General features: G+C 44.5%; 2 protein-coding genes across 9 annotated transcripts in view; one reads left to right on the top strand and one right to left on the bottom strand.

Annotated features, from left to right (window-relative positions):
- KYAT3 (kynurenine aminotransferase 3) overlaps window positions 1-22,643 on the bottom strand; it is a 60,659-nt gene extending 38,016 nt beyond the window's left edge. For 5 of the 7 annotated variants that reach the window (XM_074961377.1, XM_074961379.1, XM_074961375.1 and 2 more), the window contains exon 1: window positions 22,180-22,643. The gene's annotated coding sequence lies outside the window, so the exon portion shown is untranslated. Of the gene's footprint in view, window positions 1-18,290; window positions 18,417-22,179 lie in introns of all 7 variants that reach the window. The other 2 variants (XM_074961372.1, XM_074961373.1) reach the window with 2 other exon arrangements.
- Window positions 22,644-22,719: 76 nt separating this feature from the next.
- Window positions 22,720-24,171, top strand: part of LRRC8B (leucine rich repeat containing 8 VRAC subunit B) — a 42,854-nt gene continuing 41,402 nt past the window's right edge. Inside the window, exon 1 of one of the 2 annotated variants that reach the window (XM_074961366.1) lies at window positions 22,720-22,814. The gene's annotated coding sequence lies outside the window, so the exon portion shown is untranslated. The remainder of the gene's footprint in view (window positions 22,815-24,171) is intronic. The other variant, XM_074961367.1, reaches the window with a different exon arrangement.

Here is a 24,171-nt window from a genome sequence, read left to right as displayed (position 1 = left end):
TCCTGGAAAAATAAACTGTTGCCAGCCTCTCTGGAGTCAGGCTGGGGTTATCCCCCAATCAATAGCTTCCCCACTGTTTCATCAAAGACCGTTAGTATTCTCTCACTGAACCTTATCTTTTCCATTGTTTTGTTTCCTGTTTGTTTCCCCTTAACCGCCTCCTTTGATTTAACTCTATGCAGTCAGGCAGCATAATATCAGCCAGGTGAATTGAGGTGTACATGATATTTATAAAAAAATACAGATATTTCCCTTATTCTCCACACTAACACATTTTAGAAAACTCCAAATATGATTTAAGTAGCTTTTCTGTGCACAATAATGTTGTGATTTTAAGGTCCAATATCATAGAACCTTGCCAGGTTAGAAGAAACAGCATGAATCTTCCCTTTACAATGTACATAGATGTTGCAAGATATCAGACCTTAAATCCAATTCTTGTTTTACAGCATCCAGCACCATAGACAAGTGTTATTTGGATGGGGAATTACACATGAGAGGGATAGGAGAATCCATTTTCTGGTGATTTTTTTTATTTTATTTTTTAATGGGAACGATGTGAAGCTACTAAGAGGCCTAGCATGTCGGTAGTAGTAATGGAAGAGATAGATTATCAGGCTGGAGTGCAGATGATTTCATAAAGGTGTATGATAAACATATTACATGGATATCACCAGTTCATATTTGGTGTGTATAAATATCTATTAATACATATACAGCAAGAGAGAGGGAGTTGGTTGAAGAGAATCAGTGTGTCAGAAACTAACCAGAAGAAACCTGCCTAGATATAGCTAGAATTATGCAGTGTAGTTGTAGCCATGTTGGTCCCAAGATATTAGAGAGACAAGGTGGGTGAGGTAATAGCTTTTATTGGCCCAACTTCTCTCTCACTCACAGAAATTGGTCCAATAAAAGATATTACCTGACCCACTTTGTCTCTCTAATAGCTAGAAGTAGTCAGACAGCTAGAGACAGCATGCATGGAGCTAAGAGGAGGAAGATGTGAAAAAAGATTTGCAAAGAGATGAACATTTTATTTAGCACTTAGGGTTTGTCTACACTTACCAGGGATCAATGAGCAGCGATCGATGCATCAGAGGTCGATTTAGCGGGTCTAGTGAAGACCCACTAAATCAACCACTGATCACTCTCCCATTGACTCCTGTACTCCACTGGGTCGAGAAGAGTAGGGGGAGTCGACGGGAGTGTCTCTCGTTGACATCACGTAGTGTGGACCCAGCGGTAAGTAGGTCTAAGCTACGTTGATTTGAGTTATGCTATTCACGAAACTCAAATTGCATAGCTTAGATCGCATTTTCCCTGTAGTGTAGACAAGGCCTTAGCAACAATACTTCATTCTAATCATCTAATGTTTCCAAAGCAGAGCTTCCACAGGACCGACTCTTCAAAGTAACCTCTCAAAATGTCCACCAGAGGGCAGCAGATGATAAACTTTTACTTGCCACAATAATGTTTAACAACCGGAAAGACCTTAATTTTAGAAGGCTTTGAGCTAGATTCATGGTCTTGATGCAGCAACTTTGCACAGGGCTGCTAGCACAAAGAAGACATGCATCTGAAAAATCCAGGTAGTGATGGGTATAGACTCCCATATCAGCTCCTCCCTCTCCACAAGCACGGGGGGAAGTGGATACGGGCAGGATGCTAACGGTACGGCGACATTAAAGCGCTGCCATGGCAAAGGACCCTGCTTAAAGCACTGCCGTGGCAGTGCTTTAATGTCGTTGTCCATTTGCCCTCCCCCGGGCTGTCGACGGGGGCAGAGTGGGAGCAAAAGGAGAAGCTGCCCTGGGGCCCCGATTTAAAAGGGCCAGGGGCTCCGGCCACCGCTGCTGCTACTCTGGCAGCGGCCAGAGCCCTGGGCCCTTTAAATCACCGCTGGAGCCCCGTGCAGCGGGGGCCAGGCAGTGCGGATGAGCTGGCCCTTCTGCCTGAGGCCCCGCCCCTTCGTAAGTGCTTTATGTTACTTTCACCCTGACCATGGTTAATTGATTAAGTCTGCTCTAGTGATTGGCAACTAGTTAACTGACCACACTGAAAATTCTAGTTACTCTCTGTACTACCTAACATCTTACAAGCTCTTCCCAAATTTGACAATTTAATTAATTACATATTGTAACCTTGTGTGCTCTGTGCTGCAAAGACTCTTTTATGTCTCAGTCAGAAGATTTTGAAGAAGGCTCTTGCTTCCTGATTCTTTTAGAGTAAATTAATTAAGCAATTAAGCCTAAGGCTAAGTCTACACTACGGACCATACAGCAGCACAGGCCTCCTGTATAGCCGCTCCCACCAACATAGCGCTGTTCACATCGGCGCTTTTGTCAGTGAAACTTATGTTGGTCAGGGATGTGTTTTCTCACACCCCTGACTGGCAAAAGTTTTGCTGACAGAAGTGCTAGTGTCAACAAAGCCTTAGTCATGTTGCTGGCAAGCTTAAGAGTAAAAGTTTCTGTTTCAAACACCAGTAACTGTAAAAGCTATTCCACAGCAGTGAAAGCAGGAACAATGACATTTGAACCTAATGATCTGATGGATTAAATAAGCTTTTATAACCAGTACTTTCCAAAGTATTAGTAAAATTAAAAAACAAATCAAAACCCCAAGACCCACCTATAACAAGTACACCTTTAGGTTTCAGGTTTCCGGGTGGTAGCCGCGTTAGTCTGTATCAGCAAAAACTACGAGGAGTCCTTGTGGCACCTTAGGCTAAAACCCATGCATCTGATGAAGTGGGTTTTAGCCCACAAAAGCTTATGCCCAAATAAGTGTGTTCATCTCTAAGGTGCCACAAGGACTCCTCATTGTTTTTACCTTTAGGTGTGTGGCTAGATATTTGCATTTGTGGATTTCTTTGTCATATTTACAAAAGAGAAGATATTGTTTATATTTAAAATACTTAATGAACTCAACATCCACACAAAGGGTAATGTAGCATAATTTTAAAGAGCAGGAAATATCTGAGATTGACTTTGAATTTAGGAGTTTCTTACACATTTAGTTAATACACAGTATTGTATCCTGTATATCCCTGCCTAACACACTATCATCCATAACACCTTGTTTGTTTCTTTTTAACAAAACTTGGATTTGAATTTATAATAAAAAATTATGGCAGGAAATTTATTTCTATGTCTTCAACTGTCGTAACGAGAAGTAAGAAATAAAGTCTTTAAATCTGATTTTCTTTGACTATAATACAGCTAAATCTTATTTGTAAAAGAGGAGTTGTGGTCAAGAGTAGCCACAGTTTATAATAGATTATTGTCAGCCAGTTCGATTAGACTGGAAAAAAATTCTTTGCAGAACTTGGATGCAGTTCAGATCATACTCTTAACTGTAATGGAAAGAACAGCTGTCTTGTTTGCTGGCGTTATCTACAGTAGTTGTGTGCAGACAAGAGCCTACAGTACCTAAATCTTGGTCCAATGAACATATTGAGGCAAAGCACAGAATGTGGGGCAGCTTCCTCTTGGGATATAGCTAGTGCTTCCTAAAGCAGCACTGTACGCCATGAATTATACAGTGCATACATATAAAACCTTAAGGAAGAAGGGATTTGAAAAACCACATAAACAAACATATACCATGTAAATAAATTCCTTGTATGCCAACTGGACTATAATTAACTGAATTATATATTTAGAGATCATTTATTATTTGTCTCTGTGTGTGGCAGCATTAGTATGAATGAGAAGGCTTTTTAGTCTGCCTGCCAATGGTAGATCCAAAAAATTTGATTTATACTATATACAATTGTGACAGATTGTAGCGGCACTACCAGTTTCCCTGAGAACAAGTATTTAGCCTCAGCTCAGTTTCCCCCTCCTCTAAAAGAGATCCTGTGAGGAAGGCCTATAAATTGGATGCTTAGAAAAGGGGTGGAGGGTGAGGAGGATGCCTGTGAAAACTTAACTTAAAATTACATTAAAGTTAAGTACATGAATAAGTTTATATGGGATAGGGACCTATGTAGCTTTCAAACAGCACTTTTCTTCTTATAAACGCCAAGCTTGAGAATTTTTTTATTTAACCCAGACTGTAGAATTTCCTCCTAACTATAGATTTCTGAGGAGGACAAGCAGTATTCAGTCTAGGACCATTAACATGTTTAAAGGGCAATAGTTCACAAGCCCTCAGAGCTAGAAATAGGTACTATATACCACTGGAGAGCTAGGAATCGCCCCCTTTCCAATCATGTTAAATCTTTTGTATTTAGCTCTGGTAGACCATGATATTGAACTATAAATCATGACAGAATGTGTTTAGAAAAGCTATTTTAGATTATAATTAGAGGTTTAAAATGTATCTTGGACTCATGATACGAAGCACAGGGTTTTCAAGCAGAGGCACAGATATCTGAAAAATAGCATCAATAAAAATTGAGAACTGTCCCATTCCTAAAAGAGTTTGCTCTAAGAAATTATTGTGTGGCATTAAACAAAACACAAAATGATGTAGAAAAAAGACTAGGGCCCCAACCCCACAAAGACTTACACACATGCTTAGCTTTCCGCTTCAGTGGGACTACTCACAGTGCATATAGTTAAGCATGTACGTAAGTCTTTGCAGGGTAAGCCTCTGTGTTAGCATTCATTTGAGATGATTCACTTTATCTTTTGTAACTAAGCATCCTAAATACATGCCACTAAACTCTTTACACCAAACTATGCACTTATATTTGTCTCCTGTGTATGTTACACATGATTTTCACATTCAAAACATATGATCCTTTTGCCTGATGGAGTGCAGAATAACATTTAATTAGGAAATAGCAGTTTGTACCAAAAAACGATAGCTAGCAATGTTCAAAAAGATATCACAGCCAGTTAGTTTGAACCAAGTGTCAGGATTAGCTTTGCTTCATTATCCTCTTCGCATCTGAGAATTCTCAGTTCCTAATGACAACATATGTTTTTATATAATATATATAAATCACCCACTTGCCTGTGATATTTGCTGAGTAAAGCACGGAGTGGATGACTTAACTCTGCATGTTTTGGTCTTGTAAGCCTGAGGTTTTTTTTACTTAATATTCATGCCGTTTTTACTATCTCATCCTATCGTTTTTTAAAATCTCTTTGACTTCTTCATCAAATTATTCACAGATTTACATCTTATAGAAGTTCATGCAACAAGTTGGTTTTTTTCCCTACTGAGCCAAACCATAAATAATTGCAATTGGCAGATCCAGTGAACTATTTATTGACAAATTTCGACATGGGGGTAAATCTGGTTCTGTTCAATATCTTCATCAATGATTTAGATAATGGCACAGAGAGTACACTTATTAAGTTTGTGGATGACACCAAGCTGGGAGGGGTTGAAAGTGCTTTGGAGGATAAGACTAAAATTCAAAATGATCTGGACAAACTGGAGAAATGATCTGAAGTAAATCGGATAAAATTCAATAAGGACAAATGCAAAGTACTCCACTTAGGAAGGAACAATCAGTTGCACATATACAGAATGAGAATGATTGCCTTGGAAGGAGTACTATGGAAAGGGATCTGGGAGGATCATAGTGAATTACAAGCTAACTGTGAATCAACAGTGTAACACTGTTGCAAAAAAAGCAAACATCATTCCGGGATGTGTTAGCAGGAGTGTTGTGAGCAAGACACAAGAAGTAATTCTTCCACTCTACTCTGCGCTGATTAGGCCTCAACTGGAGTATTGTGTCCAGTTCTGGATGCCACATTTCAGGAAAGATGTGGACAAATTGGAGAAAGTCCAGAGCAGAGCAACAAAAATTATTAAAGGTCTAGAAAACATAGCATATGAGGAAGGATTGAAAAAAATGGATTTGGTTAGTCTGGAGAAGAGAAAACTAAGAGGGGACATGATAACAGTTTTCAAGTACATAAAAGATTGTTACAAGCAGGAGGAAGAAAAATTGTTCTCCTTAACCTCTGAGGACAGGGGAAGAAGCAATGGGCTTAACTTGCAGCAAGGGCGGTTTAGGATGGACATTAGGAAAAAATTCCTGTCAGGGTAGTTACGCATTGGACTATCTTGCCGAGGGAGGTTGTTGAATCTCCATCATTGGAGATTTTTAAGAGCAGGTTAGACAAATACCTGTCAGGGATGGTCTAGATCAGTGGTTCTCAAAGCCGGTCCGCCGCTTGTTCAGGGAAAGCCCCTGGCGCGCCGGACCAGTTTGTTTACCTGCTGCGTCCGCAGGTTCGGCCGATTGCGGCTCCCACTGGCCGCGGTTCGCAACTCCAGGCCAATGGGGGCTGCGGGAAGTGGCACGGACCAAGGGATGTGCTGGCCGCTCTTCCTGCAGCCCCCACTGCCCGGAGCAGCGAACCGTGGCCAGTGGGAGCTGCGATCGGCCAAACCTGTGAACGCGGCAGGTAAACAAACCAGTCCAGCACGCCAGGGGCTTTCCCTGAACAAGCGGTGGACCGGCTTTGAGAACCACTGGTCTAGATAATGCTTGGTCTGCTATGAGTGCATAGGACTGGACAGTGGTTTTCCAACTTTTTTTCTGGCCACCCAGCTGAAGAAAATTGTTGATGCCCATGACCCAACAGAGCTGGGGATGAGGGTTGGGTGAGGGGGTGAGGGCTGAGGGGTGGGTCTGGGAATGAGGGGTTCAGGATGTGGGAGGGGGCTCTGGGCTGGGGCAGGAGGTTGGGGTGTGGGAGGGGGTCAGGGCTCTGGGCTGGGGCTGCAGGCTCTGGGGTGGGGCTGCGGATGAGGGTTTGGGGTGCAGGAGGGGGCTCCAGGTTTGGGAGGGGCTCAGGGCTGGGGTAGGGGATTAGGGCGAGGGGCTGGGGCATGGGCTTACCTCGGGCAGTTCCCGGTCAGTGGCACAGCAGGGGTGCTAAGGCAGGCTTCCTGCCTGTCCTGGCACCACAGACTGCGCTGCGCCTTGGAAGCAGCCAGCAGCAGGTCTGGCTCCTAGGCGGAGGCGCACAAGTGGCTCCACGCAGCTCTCGCCCACAGGCACCACCCCACCCTGCTCCCATTGGCCGGGAACCGGTGCTTGTGGTGGGGACAGCACGCGGAGCCCTGTGGGCCCCCCCAGCCTAGGAGCCAGACCTGCTGCTGACCACTTCTAGGGCACAGTACGGTGTCGGAACAGGTAGAACCTAGCCTGCCTTAGCCAGGCAGCACTGCTGACGGGACTTTTAATGGCCCGGTCAGCAGTGTTGACCAGAGCCGCTGTGACCCAGTGCCTTACATTCTACGACCCAGTATTGGGTTGTGTCCCGCAGTTTGAAAACCACGTGTCTCTTCCAGTCCTACAATTCTATGATTCTGTGATATTTGACATAGCTTATTGAAATGAAGCCTAAGAGCTGATGAGCTGGGAGGCCGCACTGGTAGTTATTTAGCACTTTCTGTAAAGTATAAAGGCATATGCATTGCTGAAAGGTGCATCACTTTGAAAACACTGAAGTGTTGATGCTTAGTATTGTAGATGTGTTTCTTAAGGAGTTTTATTAATGTTATTTTTGTCAGTAAATGACATTCACTGAGTGAGGTAGGCCATTTCAAGGAGCAATTTCTTAAACAAATTTCTTTAGTCCTCTTCCTAATTAAAAATAAATACAACCACAGAATATGAAAAATGTAAATAAAATCTAGAACATTACACTACATTATAAGTTATATTATAGGAGACAGATAAGTCAAGATATTTTAAGACGAAGTATCCTACAGTCTTGTATTGGACACTGCACTTTCTAAATCTGGGTTCAACCCCTAGCTAGATATGGGTTTATAGCCTTTTGTAAATACAGTATATTATATAAGATTGTATTTGCTTCTTTTTGTTACACAGTTAAACTTTTTGTTAGAATTTAGATTACAACTTTGGCTATCTGCTAAAGAAGCACCATCTAGCTTGGGCCCAGATATTTTATTTTTGTGTTTTGTATTTTATTTTGTAAAGGGTTTTACAAAACCTGTAGGTTTTAAGAAAATTATGCTTTAAAAGTACAATTTTTCGTTTGGATGTAAGCAACTTAGTTGCAGTGTTTGCAGCTTAAACATTACAGTCTTATGCTAGTGCTTAAGAACCAGGAACTGAAACTAACCAAACAAAATTGAGGGTAAGAAAGCTATTTTCCATGTCCAAGTTGAGTTAAACGCAAAAAGCAAGAAAGGGTAAGGAAAAGAAAGAGATGGGCCCAAATGAAAAGCCTGGATCTCAATAAGAATGCATTAAAGTATATTTTCCTTTCTTGTACACGAGAAAATTGTTACAAATATCTGCAGATAAAGTGTTAGGATTTAAACTGCAATTTTGTAGAGTCATAGTTGTAATGATCAAGCTCTTCTAAAGTGTCATGTGCAGCCTTCTGGACCTGCAGGGCTGCCATAGTCAACAAATATTTGTTTTGTGTTGAAAGTTACTAAGAGAAGGAAAATTCCGCTTTCTGAGCCTCGCGTGGTTAGAGGCTGCATTAGAAGTTGTCTTGGTAAATCTTAGACAAAGACACCAGTGTTAGCAAATGACAACAATGTGCTGGGATCTCCAGATGAAAAGCCTATTGAAGTATTTTGGAGTAGTGGAGTGTAATCCTCATCCTTCACCAGCATTTACAGAGCAGTTGATGACTGTGGAAAACATCATGTTTAGAAAAATCACTGCCTATGCTACAGTACACCATACCTGTTTGTATTTCCTTTTCCTCTCATTACTCAGAACACTTCCTTGATCCTGGCTTTTGAATTGCTCCTCTATTTCAAACCTTCTCTTTCTCAGTACACTCCTTCAAAATGTCTTTATTTCTTATCTTTCTCACTGTCTTTCCACACAAGATCCTTAATTGTTGTCAATGTGGGTTTTCCTCTGGTCACAGCACGGAAACTACTCTCCTCTATGTAGCTAACTTCTTTCTTTCTTCTTTCATCCACCTTAACCTCAATGCAGCTTTCAGAGCTGTCAACTACTCTGCCTCTTAATAATAGGTACCACTTTTACTCAGTCTTTTGACAACTTCAGTGTCTTCTTTCTATTCCACTTCTTTATCTGTCTTGACTAATTTCAGAGTAGCAGCCACGTTAGTCTGTATTCGCAAAAAGAAAAGGAGTACTTGTGGCACCTTAGAGACTAACAAATTTATTTGAGCATAAGCTTTTGTGAGCTACACCATCCAATGAAGTGAGCTGTAGCTCACAAAAGCTTATGCTCAAATAAATTTGTTAGTCTCTAAGGTGCCACAAGTACTCCTTTTCTTTTTGTCTTGACTAAGTAAGCTTCATGATCCTGAGGTAACTGTCTCAAAGATTATCATGATATTAATGGGAAAGAAGAGTGTCCTTTTATGGTTCATTCATCTCTCTCCTTCCCGAATTCAGACTGTAACCATGGTATCAGCATTGCTGAATTTCCTTTCAATTTTCTTTCCTTTCAATTGCCATCACCTCCCTAAAATATGGCTTATGTATACCACTGCCTCAGGTCTAAGTCTGCTGAAATCCTCATCCAGGCCTTCATCTCTTCCTGCCTTGCCTAGTCCAGCTTCTTTTTTTTATTATACCCTCAAGTACCAGTTCTCTAAACTCCATCAAGCTCATAAAGTGGATATCTGCAGATTTGCAGGGCTCTACACACAATCACACCACACTTGGCAAAAAAGCCAAGTTGTTGCAGCATCTGCACCTCTCTTCATCCGTCTTCTCCCTTGCTTATACATCTTTAATTTCTCTTTTCCTCTGTCATTTATCTTTTAACTTTATAACTGTTATTTAACTCAAAGTGTTTTGCTGTGAAATAGTTTATATCAAAGATGATATACAGATAACATTGTATTGTATTATTATTAGAGAGCCAGACCCAAACACTGCACTTTGGGCCAAGCTCTATTGTATTGACAGGCTTTGTGTATTATTTGGAAAATATATCAGTACCTGCTGCTTCTCCTATCATTCTCCTCCCCACTCCCCCCGCCCACCCCACACACACATCTTTGAAGTAGTAATCCTCTTTCTGACATAATACTCAGTTGGGAGGATTCAAGTAATTATTTTTAAACCACTAAAGTGTAAAGAATATTTCTAAAAAGCCCCCTCCAAAACGCTGCATGGGAGTCACATTATTTGGAGGACAGTACACTTTAGGCGAGGGGTTGGCAACCTTTCAGAAGTGGTGTGCCGAGTCTTCATTTATTCACTCTAATTTAAGGTTTTGAGTGCCAGTAATAAATTTTAACATTTTCAGAAGGTCTCTTTCTAGAAGTCTATAATATATAACTAAACTATTGTTGTATGTAAAGTAAATAAGGTTTTTTAAATGTTTAAGAAGCTTCATTTAAAATTAAATTAAAATGCAGAGCCCCCCCGACCGGTGGCCAGGACCCGGGCAGTGTGAGTGCCACTGAAAATCAGCTCACGTGCCGCCTTTGGCACACGTGCCATAGGTTGCCTGACCCTGCTTTAGGCCCTAAGAAAAGCTCCTGGTATCCTTTTACCAAGACAGCAAAGCAAAGGTAACAAAGGAACAATTAAGCCAAAATTAAAGTTACTTCCATGTTTTTGATAGAGCTGGCACTTTTTACTGTTGAACCAGAGTGAGACTAATGCTTACTGAAGTGTGTAAACATAGATGGTTTGAAACCCAGCCACAGCCTTGATTCAGCAAAGCACTTAAGCACATGCTTACATGTATCCTATTCAGCAAAGTGCTTAATTACGTGCTTAAGTCCCATTAACTAAATGGGATTTAAGCATATACTTCACTGAAATGGGGCCCAAATCAGTATATTCCTCCACCTAAAGGGCAGTTTGAGTCATGGTACAATCCTTTTATCTACTCATCCTGTAGATTAACCCCCCGACACACACACACACACACACACACACTCTCTCTCTCTCTCACTCTCTCTCTGTTATTAGTATGTAATTGCAACCTCTGACAAAGAGCTTTGATGGCCACAACACACTATTCTAACAAGAGTGTGATCTGAATACAGGAAGATGCATCTGGATGTGACAGTTTCTGCCAAAACGTCATTTAAAATGACAGATACTCTGGTTATTACCAGCAGGCTGGAACAGATGGCCAGGCAGGAAATATAGGACCCAGTTATTGAATATACTGTACCATTGTTTTTGGCTACTTTATGAGTCATAACTGCATAAACAGTGCTTAATCTCTTTTCAGGGAATGTAACCTTTTGCCATGGTGCCCAATATATGCATCCTACAAAGGAAATCCAATGCTTATCAGGGTTGGATGCAATACAGCTGTAATCATAACGGTCCCGGGATATTAGAGAAACAAGATGGGTGAGGTAATATCTTTATTTGGACCAACTTCTGTTCATGAGCGAACCAAGCCTGGGACAAGCGTGAAGTTGGTCCATTAAAAGATATTATCTCACCCACCTTGCCAGGGTTGGAGGCAGTTTTAAACACTGACTTAACTTCACCTGTTATATGGTTCCACTTGTCACTAAAGAGGAATTAAAAATTGATATAGACTATATCTATAAAAAGCACCATCAAACTACAGATGCATAGAGGTGTCCTTACCAAGTACCATATATGCTATAGAGTCATTTATATTTTTCAGGGCCTCTGCCCTTTAAAAGGGCAAAAAATGATGCTGTCTTGCTGCTATTGCTATCTTGTTTGCATTCACTTTGTCACAAACAGTCATCAAATATGGGAAACAACACAGAGTGAAAAAGGAAAAGGAAAATACACACCTCTCAAAAGCCCTGCATTATGCAGGATGTTCCAAATTTGGGCTGTCTTTCTGTTCATGCCTCACAGTTCACTTCCAAAGTGAATTAAGATAAACTGAATTAAGGCCACTTTAATTCTGAATAACAGTCCACACAGGGATTTAATGTGGTTTAATTAATCCACTTCAAATTCAGACCTTTAGGTCTTATCTATTCTTGAAATGCTACTGCAGCACAGCTCCACTGCTGCAGTTGCACTGCTGTAGTGCTTCAGTGTAGATACTACTAGTGCTGATGGGAGGGGTCTCCCTGTCAGTGTAGGTAATCCACCTCCCTGAGAGATGGTAACTAGGTCGACGAAAGAATTCTTCCATTGACGTAGGGGCATGTCTACACTACAAACTTAAGTTGACCTATGTTAGGTCGACTTACAACCATCACAGTAAATTGTGGTGCTCGTCCTCACCAGGAGTGCTTCACCCGACTTAAGAGGCTCTCAGCTTCACACGCGGCTCCCCACTGGGAGCTGGCTCCCCACACACACACACCCGCAATATCCCGTTCCCCTGGGCGCTCAGCTCCTCGCCAGAGCCGTGAAATTGACAAGAATGACAGCCAATGGCTGATGTAAATAACTTGCAGTGTCTACACAGACACTGCATCGCCCTAAATACACCGACAGAAGCCCTACGCCTCTCGTGGAGGTGGAGTTATTATGTTGGTGTCGTAAGGCACTTACATCGTCAGGAGAAAGGCTGTAGTGTATACACTGACATAATTAGGTCGACGTAAGCTGCCTTACGTCAATCTAACTCTGTAGTGTAGACCAAGCCTAGTACTGTATACACTGGGGGGGTTAGGGCAACTTAACTGCGCCACTCAAGGGGGTGGATTTTTCACACCCCTGAGCTACGTAGTTAGGGTGGCTTAACTTTTACTGTAAACCAGGCCTTAGTTCAAATTAATTTTCTTGGATATCCTTCTGTAGACAAGCCTTACATTTCTCATTGCATTGCAACTAACAAAGCAGCAGCTGATCATCCTGGCCCCATGTGCCCAATATTGGCTGCTTCCATATTACCAGGGCTGCTCTGGTCTCTTCTTTTCCACATGACTGGAATTAAGTCACAGGATTAATATGACTCGGCTTTGGAGTCTCAGAATTTCAAACTGTGCAAGTTAGCCAATTCAATGGTGAGAATCTGGACTATTTGATTTTAGTCTGTAATATCCAAGGCTCTGGGATTCTCGTCATGCAAGCAGAGACTACATTGATCTTCCCAACCAACAGATGCTGGATAAAACTTTTCTGCTTGCCACAATCTTTAGATGAACTAATTAAGAATCCTTATGCAAGCTTGATGCTGTTCTAAAAGCTATTGGCAGAATTTCTTGTTTGCGTATATAGTGCCACAAGAGTTTGGCAGGTCCATCCACATGTGGATTCAGTTGTAAGCTGCTATATATCCAATAGAGGTCAGTGTTGCTCTAAAATATCCTTTCAAGATAGGTTTAAATCAGAATCTATGTAATATGCAATTTCAGGAATTACAAAAGGAGACACAGAAACTTTAGTAAGTGCAAGAAGCAATTGAATAGTATCAGACTTCCTGAATATACCAACTTGGAAAGCCCAAAGGATTGTAATTAAAGTATTTGTGAACCTATAGTGTTGAGGTGCCACATTTCAAGATGCTTCAGATCAGAGCCAGTGGCCCTAGTAGAAACATCAATGGTATTTTATAGATTACAGTTGTCAGAAGGGCTCCATGGGCCTCTCAGGATGATCAGATGATTTTATATTGCTTCAGCCAGACCATGCAGCTGTTGTCTTCTGTGTCAGAAAATGGGATGGGGAGAAGCAGAAACCAGGCCAGAAAAAACATGGCTACCAATAGCTTTGTCAGAGATGCATGTGGTGATCATCAGAAGAAGTTATCTAGCAGGCAAATTCTTCATTCAAGAGGATTGGCTCAGGGCTTGTCTATGGTGTGGGGGGTGCACATAAGGTAACACACAGTATTCAAGCCACACCAATAGCATGCAAATGAAACACCTGTTCCATCTTTTAATTTGCATCCTGTATACACACAGTGGTGGCTTTACTGCCTGCCAAGCGTGTGGCGTTGTCAGACAGTATCTCAGCCTGCATCCTAGGATTTATTTTTTTTCCCTGTGAATTGTAGGATGCAAAGCAGAAGCCAGGCGGGTTCAAAAATTTTTTAAAAATCCCACTTTCTTTGCCCACGCTTCCTTTCTGGGTGGGCTAGCGCCCTTTTTTGAATTGCTGTTGTTGGCCATCATGGACCCAACAGTGTTCCACGCCACTATGCTGGCAACTGCTAATAGGCAAAGGCTACTTGGGCTGTATTTCAGCATTCAAACTTTCAGCTTTGGTCTTCACCCATTGCACCACTCAGCAGATGATATGGCAACAAGCTCCTCCAGCATCAGGAGTATTAAATCAACATACTGTGTTTTGCACCATATTTGTCAGTAAAGGAAAAAGCCTTGATGATGGGTGGGAGGCTGAGGTGCAGAGACTTGCTCAGTGGTTTGAGCAGCCAGCAAGGCAATCCGTAGAAAATAGAAACAGATGGGTCAATGTTTTCAGGGATGCCTATTGTTCTTATTTTGTCACAGACAAGTATATCCTTGCCTCTGCTTATTCTTGTTCACGGGTCTTCTGGGGTTGAGTGGTATGGCTTGAAGTTAGCAGGAATGTTGAAAGGCTCAAAACAACTGGGCTCCCAGCTGCCACTGTTCTCTATGCCCAGAGGTTGGCTCTGTGAAGAGAATGGCCTCTGAGAGTATTGGGGGGGAGGGGGGGGAAGAGTGTACAGCAGGAGTATTATCCAGGAGTTAAAGAACATGTTTGGTTCCCAGTTTACAGGACTGAAGTGCCTGCCCCCCTAATAGCAACATGCATTGAAACAGCATCTTGGCTTAGTATTGCATCCATGAGTTGCCTTTGAACCTCCCTGCCTTTTTTCATACTTTATTTGGCCATTGTGATGCTTTCCCTGGCATCTGCAACTCTGTCCTTGGCCACTGCCACAGTCTCTAGGGAGATCTCCCTATCTTATTCCTTCTTTGTCCTCAAATACTGCCTCCCTCTCTCCACTATTTTAGTTTTTCTTTAGTTATTCTCTGCAGTGAGATCTGAAAACATTTAATCCTGAGTTTTCCATTTTCATCCCCTGAGATTGGCCAGCCACTTAGTTGTTGACAGAAGCATTGTCTTTGAGGTGTAGCCATTGCAGGTGCCGTGGCTGTGGGAATATGAAAAAAACACATTTGCTTATTTTGCACATATATATACACATCTGTGAGATTCTTCCCAGTCTTGGTGGAACCTCAAAGGTTGTAAGTGGTCTGTTTTTCAGGAGGTACTGGGTGCACTGTGATTTGTGTCTGGCCTTACTGTTGTGCTTTGGAGACTGGGGTGGTAGTGGTGGGAATTATGTTCCTGGTCTGGCTCTGCAGTTTTGTTGTGCCTTGGTAGTGCTTATACGGTGTCAGAAGAGTTAATGAGGGGCATCTGGGGGTGAGCTGGATAGTAATCCACTCTACATCCCCTTTTAGACTGTCCTGACTTTCAGTGACATTATACTGAGGTGGGAGACAAGGAGGCAGAGAATGGCCTTATTCAAAAAGGTGAAGGGCAGACCAGCAAGATACACTGTGAAGTAATTCACAAAGATGTTCCCCCCCAGAAGCACTGCAGGAGTGGACGGGAGTTGCAAGCTATACTGGAAGAAATGACCAAACCGCTATCCCCCATCATGTCCAGACAAAAATTAGCAGTTTCTTAGTCTAAAGTAAATCCATGTATTCATGTCTGAATATCGGTAAAATCATAACAGAATTTCAGAAGCTTTCACAATCCATCACTAACGTTGAGCACTCAGAAGCTGACCTTTCTCAAGGTTATTGTTATCTCTACAGCTAATGTGACCAGTGTACATAAGTTTGCATCTGTTGATTCTGACATAGGAGTCTGCTTCTCTCCAATACTATTTCTAAAATAGGCATTTGTCTTTTTTATTCATCAGGAGGTATGCAAGAGTCTTTACCAGCACCACATCTCAAAAGCTTCAATTTTCTTCTTTTCAGCAGCATTAACTTCCCAGGATTCATACCCAGAAATCACTATGGAAAAATTAGGCTGTTCACCAATCACACCTTCATACATTTCAAGATGCCATAGTTTTCCCACACTTTCTTAAGAGAGGCCACAGCTGAGCATGCCATCCCTAGTCATCTTCTGATTTCTTTGGAATAACTTCCTTGGTTGGATACACTGTATATGAGCCCAGATAATTAAATTATTTTCTGCCTCTATATCTTGTCCATTGATCATAATGTCCGCTTGCATCCTGTTTTTGTTTTGCATCAACGTACATGCATTTTGTTTTCACTGCATTCAGTAATAGTCCATTGTACGAGGTTGGGGTCGTCCCTCCCTGACCATCTGGGAGGGAGGCCCCATCCCCTCGCTATGGTGCCTCTGTAGTGGTCAAATTCAGGGGGAATTAGCTCTGGCAGCTCAAGCCCTCCATCAGGGCAGAGAACGAAACAGTTAGGTAGACCTAGCCCACAGCTGGGGCAGAGCAGCAAAAGAGTCTCAGAGCCCCACGCCCTCAGGCAGGGCGGGGCCCCAACTGGTTAGGAAGCTCTGGCCTGCAGTCAAGGCAGAGCAGCAAAGAGTCTAGGGGCCCTGGCCCTCAGGCAGGACAGGGCACCAAACAGTTAGGGCTTCGGTGCTGTAATGGCTCAAGGTCCAGCAGGTGGGAGATGTTCTTCTCCTCTGGCAGCTCTGGCCCAACTGAGCTCAAGGGCCTGCCCTTTATAATTCCAGTTCCTGTCCCACCCTTCTGTTTCCACCCATCAGGGGGTGGGTGAGGGAGGCCACACCCCCTCGCTACATCCATATTCCTCACTAACTGTTTTAGAGCCTCCCACATTCATTGCATTGCAACAGTGGTTGTAAAAAAGAGCATCATGTCATCAGATTTATATTTTCCTTTTTCTCCCCTGCAGACATGGAGAAAGTGTAGAGAAAAATAGATAGGTTCTGCAATAATTGTCAGTTCTTTTCCTGTAATAATGCGTGTTATAGGTGTTTATACCTGAGCAGGGAGCAATAGTTTTTGTATCTTTATGATCATACAATGTCCATATGTATATGTGACAGGGTGAGTTAGTCTGCTGCAGGGCTTCCCAGAGGGCTACAGAGAGATCATCACCTGGGGAAGGGCAGGTGCTTGCTCCGGGGAGGTAGGGAGAGCTCCTGATGGGCTGCCAGGATTTACAGGCTCGAGGCCCTGGGAAGAGGGCAAAGGAGCTGAAGCCAGAGGCAGGAGCAGAAGGAACTGAGGCTGTGGGGAAGTGGTCGAGGGAATAGAGACAGTGAGCTGGAAGGAAGAGGCAGCAGGATGCTGCTGTTTACAGCGTTCCTGGGCCAGGGCTCAAAGTAGTTGGTGGGCCTGGGCGGGCCCCTCCCTCCCCACTAGCTGCTGAAAGAGCGACCCGGCTGTGGACTGCCAAGCTGCTGCGAGGAGTATCTGGACTCTTGTTGGAGCAGTCCCGGAAGTGGGGAAAACTGGATGGTGACACAGCCAGAGGCCTGTACCACAAAGCAGATGCCGAGGGACAGGATAGGGGCTGTGGCTGCACCATGTACCGGCTGCCATTTAGAGATGGTGAATGGCGCTTGAGAAGGGGTTTCACTGGGCAGGAGAGATGAGGAGAGGGGCAAGGAAAATAGGTAGATGGGCATGTGTCCTTTGTTGTGTGGGCCTGAAAATGGTTGATGGTCAGGTTTTTAGCATGTGACAGAGGCCAGTTGCCTGGGCAGGGGAGCTGCCACCTTGGAAATGTGTACTGGGGACAGAACAGACAGTGTGGGCCGTAGGAGGGAGGGAGGTGGGGGCTGGAGACTCAGGATCTTATGCCTAAAATGGCTGCATCATCTGGAACAGAAGCTAGCATGGCAGGTATCGCGTTGTCTTTCAACGTGGCTGGCATCCGGGTCCTGAGTCCCAAAGAGAACCCAGTTCTCATGGGACAGCTCCTTACTGGCCTTTTCATCATCCAGTCATTCTTGCTGGTTGTCCTTGGGGCAGGGGGGAGGAGTGGACAGCAGCAACCACAACCTTTCTGGGTTGGATGGTGTGTAGTTGTGCAAAATCCTGTCCAGTTCCTCACAAAATGAACAGGTCACATGTCTACTGCTGGATTTTTTTTTCCTTTCATCCCCAGTTTAAATGTAGGTCCTCCTGATTTCTTGCTCTTTAACCAGCACTAGTCGGCATCCCAAACATGGACCTCTGCTTTGCAATGTCTACAAACAGATCTTTATTCCTGTGGCTTCCACGTGAACTTTCTACACTAATACTTCACTCCAGATGGTGATGAGATCCAAGGTATCAACACAGGTCTAAATGGTGAAGCACGTTGTGAGCCTTCTGGACTAGTATTTCCTCAATGCTAAAACACTCCAATCCAGGAGGAAATGGGTAAAATCTGGCCCTGCACCAGCTTTTAAACAGGGAAGGGGACATTGTGGTAGGGGAGGGCACAAAGGTAAACAGATAGGTCAGTAATCCAGTTTAAACTCACCACATAGACTAGCCCTCAAATTGCAGATAGTTGCTCCCAAAGGAATGGTCAGCCAAGACATTATTGTTCCTGCAACTCTGCACAGTTAATAAGGGAATGGGGAGCCACATATTGATCTCTCTGGCACTGTGGAGAAAGCTCAGTTAGCAACAGTTTGCAATAGATTCAGAGAACCAGCAACCTGAGCAGTGGATGGCTTTTCTCTAAAACAGAGGTTCTCAAACTGTGGTCTGCGAGCTCCATTCAGGGCGGTCCGCGGATAGTTCCCTCTAAGGTGCACGCCTGGGCAGCCGCACACAAGAGAATGAAGGGCCACGCACCTAATTAGTGAAGCCGCACAGGCATGGCTCCACTAATTAGGTACCTGGACTCTGGAGAAGGCACACATGTAAGGTGAAGTGGTGGCCCTGGGGGGGAGAGGGAGTAGGTGGGAGGGGGCAATGGGGTGAGAAGAGGGGGTGGGAGGAATTTGGGACACGCAGGACTGCGGCGGCCAGAGAAAGAGGCGACTTTCCCCAGCTCCGGGGCTGTGGCTGCCAGGGAGAGACAGCCCTCCTTACCAGCCTCAGTTCTGTGGCTGCTGTGGTGGGGCAGATATCCCCCTCCTTCCCAGCCCCAGCTCGGGGGCTGCTGCAGCAGGGGAGAGAGGGAGAGACCCCCTGCTCCTTCCCCACCGCAGCGGGGGAGAGAGGGCGCATCCATCGCATTAGAAAGGTAAGACTACTGATATTAAAATATGAGTTGTGTGCTTTTATTTGTAGAACAAAAACAGTTTACTATTATTAAAAAAAAATTATATAGCACTTTTATCCAAAGTGCTTTACAATAGTTAGCTAATGGTACAAACTACATTTGGAAAGATGGTTAAGTGGTCCGCCAAGACCCTCAGCAATTTTCAAGTGGTCAACAACAAAAAAAGTGTGAGAACCACTGCTCTAACGCATATTGGGACACTTATGTATGTCATAGCTCCTGTCTTTTTTTATGTCCCCAGTGTTCTCAGAAATGTGAAACTGAAGGGATCAGGGTAGATGTTTGTCTCACATTGGTCACACAGAGTATAGTATTTGAAATTCATGTTGCTTACCAGAATTCGGGAAGATTTGTAACTACTTTCATAGTGTCCAAACACCAGTCTAGAAAAGCTTTGTCTCATGGCATGGCTTATGAGAAAGTGAACTCTGAAACACTTTGGATTGTCATATGGTAGCCAGCTATCTCCAACGCATAGTATGTAGTGTGGAGAACTTTTATCGAGGCAGTGCTGCACTAGGAAGGTTGGGAGAAATTCATTTCTCGTATAACACCATTGCAACATGAAGTTATATGAACACAATGAATATGGCCTGTTAAATATAAAACTATAGGTGCACAAATGAAGACATGTTGATTCTTTCAGTGGGTGGCTAACAAATTATTCCCTCTGGACACCTTTAATCTTCATCCGTTTGACTTTTCCAGGATGTAATTGATGCGTTAAGTGGTCCCCCTATGTTATTCCTTCTGTTAAGTCAGTAACAGAACAGATAACTGCTAAACCTAGCAGGTTGACCCCTATCAGTTGTTAATGTGGCTGTTATGCAACTTCTGAGGTATCAGATTCAGTTTTACGACTTAATCTGATATATTTCCTTTAATTTTTAGCACAACAGAATGTTTGCCAGAACTATTCCTAGTTTTGTAAATTAACAGGATATTAACTCATCTTCTTTTGGCTCTAATCCTGTTGCTGCCAATGAGACAATGTGGCAGATCCTGGATATAGTTCAAGCTTTAAAATTTAGCAGAATTTAAAAAATTATAGGATAAGAAGATATTTTATTTATTTTGTTTACAGCAGGGAAAATAGTTCTATTTCAGCTGAATGGATTAAATCATATATCAGGAAAGTACAGACATAGCAGAGGATTTATCTTTCTGATGGAAAGCAAGGTGCAATCAGCAAAGGAGATAGCAATGTCATGAGCCAAAAGGCAATTGCTTTTTAAAGGAGAAATTTGCCAGCCTGCTATTTAGTGCTTACCAGGCATTAAGAGGAGTTCTGAGTTCAGTAACTGGAGACAAATCCATTCAGTCTTCTTTGTTGACCTGGCAGTAATCACTTAAATGAATTCAGAGTAATGCTAATCAAAGTCCATCCCCTGCAGGTTAAAGGGATACTATGGATTTAAAACAACAGTAACTTTGTAAACATTTTCTTCCCTAAGTTACTAATAACTTTTTAGATTATTAAAAATAATAATTTTTAAAAAATTTACATTTCATTGCTTATGTTCGTTTACATTTTGTATTTCTCTCAACTTGGACAATGAAGTCAGTTTCACTTTTGTTTTGAGTCTGTTTTATTTTCAGGCTCTCAGTGCTGTGATGTTTGGGTTGCAAGGGAGAGTGTATTTTTATAAATAACTCTTTTAGTTGGAACTAAAAACAAAATTCTCTTTTTAGGATTTGCATGTGCTCATTTTCACAAAATCTAGAGTTTGTGCCATTTGATTTATGCCGTTCTCTCGAGCTCTGAACAGAAAAGGAAAGTTTGGTGCCTTTCTGGAAAAAAAGTATTTCTGAAAGTAGATCCACTTTCCTGGAAGCCAACCTGATCGTTGGATAAATGGCTTTTTATAGTGAAATGGGTATAAAGAGTAATTCTGTATTGTAAATTGGGTTTCAAATGAATCTCTGTTAGAATGCTGCTAAGAATGAGAGCTGGGCATAAAAATTCTGCCAATAGATTGAGCTGTCTGTCTGAGTCACTAGAAGGGGGCCGGAGCATTCTTGTCCCAGATTATAAGAGCCAGATGCAGAAATCTAAGTAGGAATGAAAAAAATAATTTCAGTCTTTAATGGACAGAGGCAGAAGGGAGGTTGCTCTTTGCAATCATGTTTGAAAGGAAAGTTTATACTGCCAGTTATAGAAAGAGGAAGTGAAGAGGGAAATTCAAATAAATGTGTATATATAAAGAATTGTTCATATTAGCGAACCTTTTAATTTTATTCTAGGGTTCCCATTGGAATTTGAATTGGCATGGAAGAGCTATCCACACAGACAGAGAGATCATATTACTGTGACTCAGAAAGCATTTGTTTCTGCATGGACAGAAAGGAAAATCCTTGCTGCAGTAGCCCATAGGATTGCTACCACCAGCTTTGATTTTGATGGGTCACTTATGCTTGCAGGAAATGTAAAGATGCCAAATGTACTTTGAGTACAACTCCATTGTAACTCTCCAGAATGGCAATATTGTTATTATTTCTAATGCACAAATGTGCCAGGTGCTTCATAAGAAATACATATGAATAAATCAATGCATCATACTACATCATCACATCTTTGTGATGCAAAGATATTTTGCCCACAGAACACAGCAAGAAAGATAGCAATCCTAAGCATTAGAAAAGTTACCCATGGCAAATTATTTTGTCATCTGCAAGGAATATATTATAGGAGTTAATCCTACACTAGCCCCTGCAGAGGGGAGTTGGACTGGATCAGGAGTTGTCTTGGTATGGACCACATTTAATAGCAATATTATCTTTTGGACCACCTTCCCTCCCATTAATAAACACACAATATTCCTGTGGCAACATTCCTTTACCTGGAATAGGAATACTGGGTAAAACATGTATTTTTAAACTTCTTTAATGCAGTTTAGCAGCTGGAAATGAAAAGCCAGCTGTCTACGGACTATCAGCAAGTAATCTGCAGAACACCAGCAAATCTAAAATCACCACTTGGGAACCTCTAGACTAGATGACCTAATGGGTCCCGTCCACCTGTAACTTCTCCGACTATATGAGAGTCCAAAGGCCAGGTCCTAGGAAGGCCACGGCCTCCAGTTCAGCCACGCACGGGTGAAGGCAGTGGTGTTTCACCGCCGTGGCTAGCACATACCTGGACTCTGTGACCACATGCGAACTTACAGCTGTTTCTCACATCGCCCGTCGTCTCCCCCGGCGCTGGAGCTCTTGCGAGCAGTCGCTGTCTCTGGTGCTAGGTGTTTGTAGGGTGCCCAGCCAGCACCCTGGGGCCCTTACCCTGACTGGGGCTTTGGGTGCTATCCTAATAGGGATCCCCACTGCGGATGCACGGGGGGCAGAGGCGCGGGCAGGGACGGGGTGATGAGCCCAGCCCGGCTGCGGCAGAGGAGTCCAAGGGAGGGTTTGCTCCGCCGGGCACTCGGGCGCCCACCCTGCCCAGGGACCCCAGGCGAGGACAGCCGCCTCCCTCCCAGGCTGGGTCGGGTCCCCGGGGAGGGGGGGCTTATCTCGCCGGCCAGGCCCGGGTGCCGCGGGAGGCCCCCAGCTCTCACAGGAGGCGGGGCGGGCGAGGCTCTGCGCCTTTGTCTCCGGGCCCCCGCGGGCAGCGGTTCCGCCAGCCGGGCCCCCATTGGCGGAGGGGCGGTAACGTGACCAGCGAGGCGGGCGGAGCCTGAGGTGCCGGTTGGAGCCGGTCCCTCGCGGGGCTAGCGTGCGGCAGGGAGGCTGAGCGCCCGGTGGGCTGGGCCCTGGGGGACGCGGAGCGGCCAGGTAAGCGCGGGGCGGCGGCCGCGGCAAACGCCTGGCTGCCCCCGACGTGCGGCCGGGGCGGCGACGGCGGCCTGAGGCTGGGGGAGCCGAGCGGCACCGGGGCGGCTCGCCCGCCGGGAGCACCGGGGTGAGCTGCCCGCCCAGTGCCAGAGGCTGGGGGAGCGGCCTGCCCCCGCCCGCTGCGTGTGGCGCTGGGTGCCCCCGGGCATCTCCCATCGGAGGTGGGCTCCCGGGATCAGCCTCCTGCGTGCGCGGGGCGGGGGCACGCGAGTTGCGGCCAGTGTCTCTGGCCGGCCCTGGGTACGTTGCTGTGCCCCGCGGGGGGGGGGGGGGGCAGTGGGTCTGGCTACCTGCCGCTGTTGGCTGCCCCCCTCAAACGGGAGATCATCCTTCGGCCAGCAAAGAACCGTAGCGTGCGTGTGCAGCCTGTTCCGCCTGTGAACCTTGCCTGCAGGTGCGTGGGGTGGCTGGGGCCCAACCCAAAGCTTTAGTCTGCTTTACATAACTCAGCTTTCTTCGCCTGTCCTCTGGTGACCCAGTGGCCCACAGGTTACCTCAGGGCTTGGTTTCTGCTCTCCCCAAAATACCGATGAGCAAACCCCGGATCCAGGTGTGAACTTAGGGTCTGATCCTCAAAAGAGAGGGGCCCAAAGTCCGGTTCTGAACATCCGATCAATAGGAAAAGATCAGATCTGAAATTAGCAGCTCAGGCTTGTATTTTGAATGAATACCTCTGGGCTTCCTCCCGAGAAACAGTTCAACATAAAACAAAGAAACTTGGCTTCTTGCGCTTGCTGCTTTCCTGTCTAAAATCAAACACAGCTTCTCTTTTTATATTCCGAGCCATGGTGTTGAAATATCGAAATGCAGTGGTGGAATGAAACTTGGTTAGGTGGTGCCTCTATCCTCTAGAGCAGGGGTGGCCAACCTGTGGCTCCAGAGCCACATGCGGCTCTTCAGAAGTTAATATGCGGCTCCTTGTATAGGCACCGACTCCGGGGCTGGAGCTACAGGCACCAACTTTCCAACGTGCCGGGGATGCTTACTGCTCTGCCACAGGCCCTGCCCCTACTCCACCCCTTCCCACCCCCTCCTCTGAGCCTGCCATGCCCTCACCGCTCCCCCTCTCCCCCAGAGCCTCCTGCATGCCACAAAACAGCTGATTGGGAGGGAGGGGGAGGTGCTGATTGGCAGGGCTGCCAGTGGGAGGGAGCACTGGGGAAGGGGGAGCTGATGGGGAGGGGGGTTGCTAACACATTACTGTGGCTCTTTGGCAATGTACACTGGTAAATTCTGGCTCCGTCTCAGGCTGGCCACCCCTGCTCTAGAGCAAAGCTGATCAGTCTCCTGAACAGAA

This window comes from Natator depressus, chromosome 8, assembly GCF_965152275.1.
Source record: "Natator depressus isolate rNatDep1 chromosome 8, rNatDep2.hap1, whole genome shotgun sequence".
In the NCBI taxonomy this organism is placed as follows: Eukaryota; Metazoa; Chordata; order Testudines; family Cheloniidae; genus Natator; species Natator depressus.
Note: the sequence above shows the minus strand (reverse complement) of the source record. Positions and strands in the feature narration are given on the sequence as shown.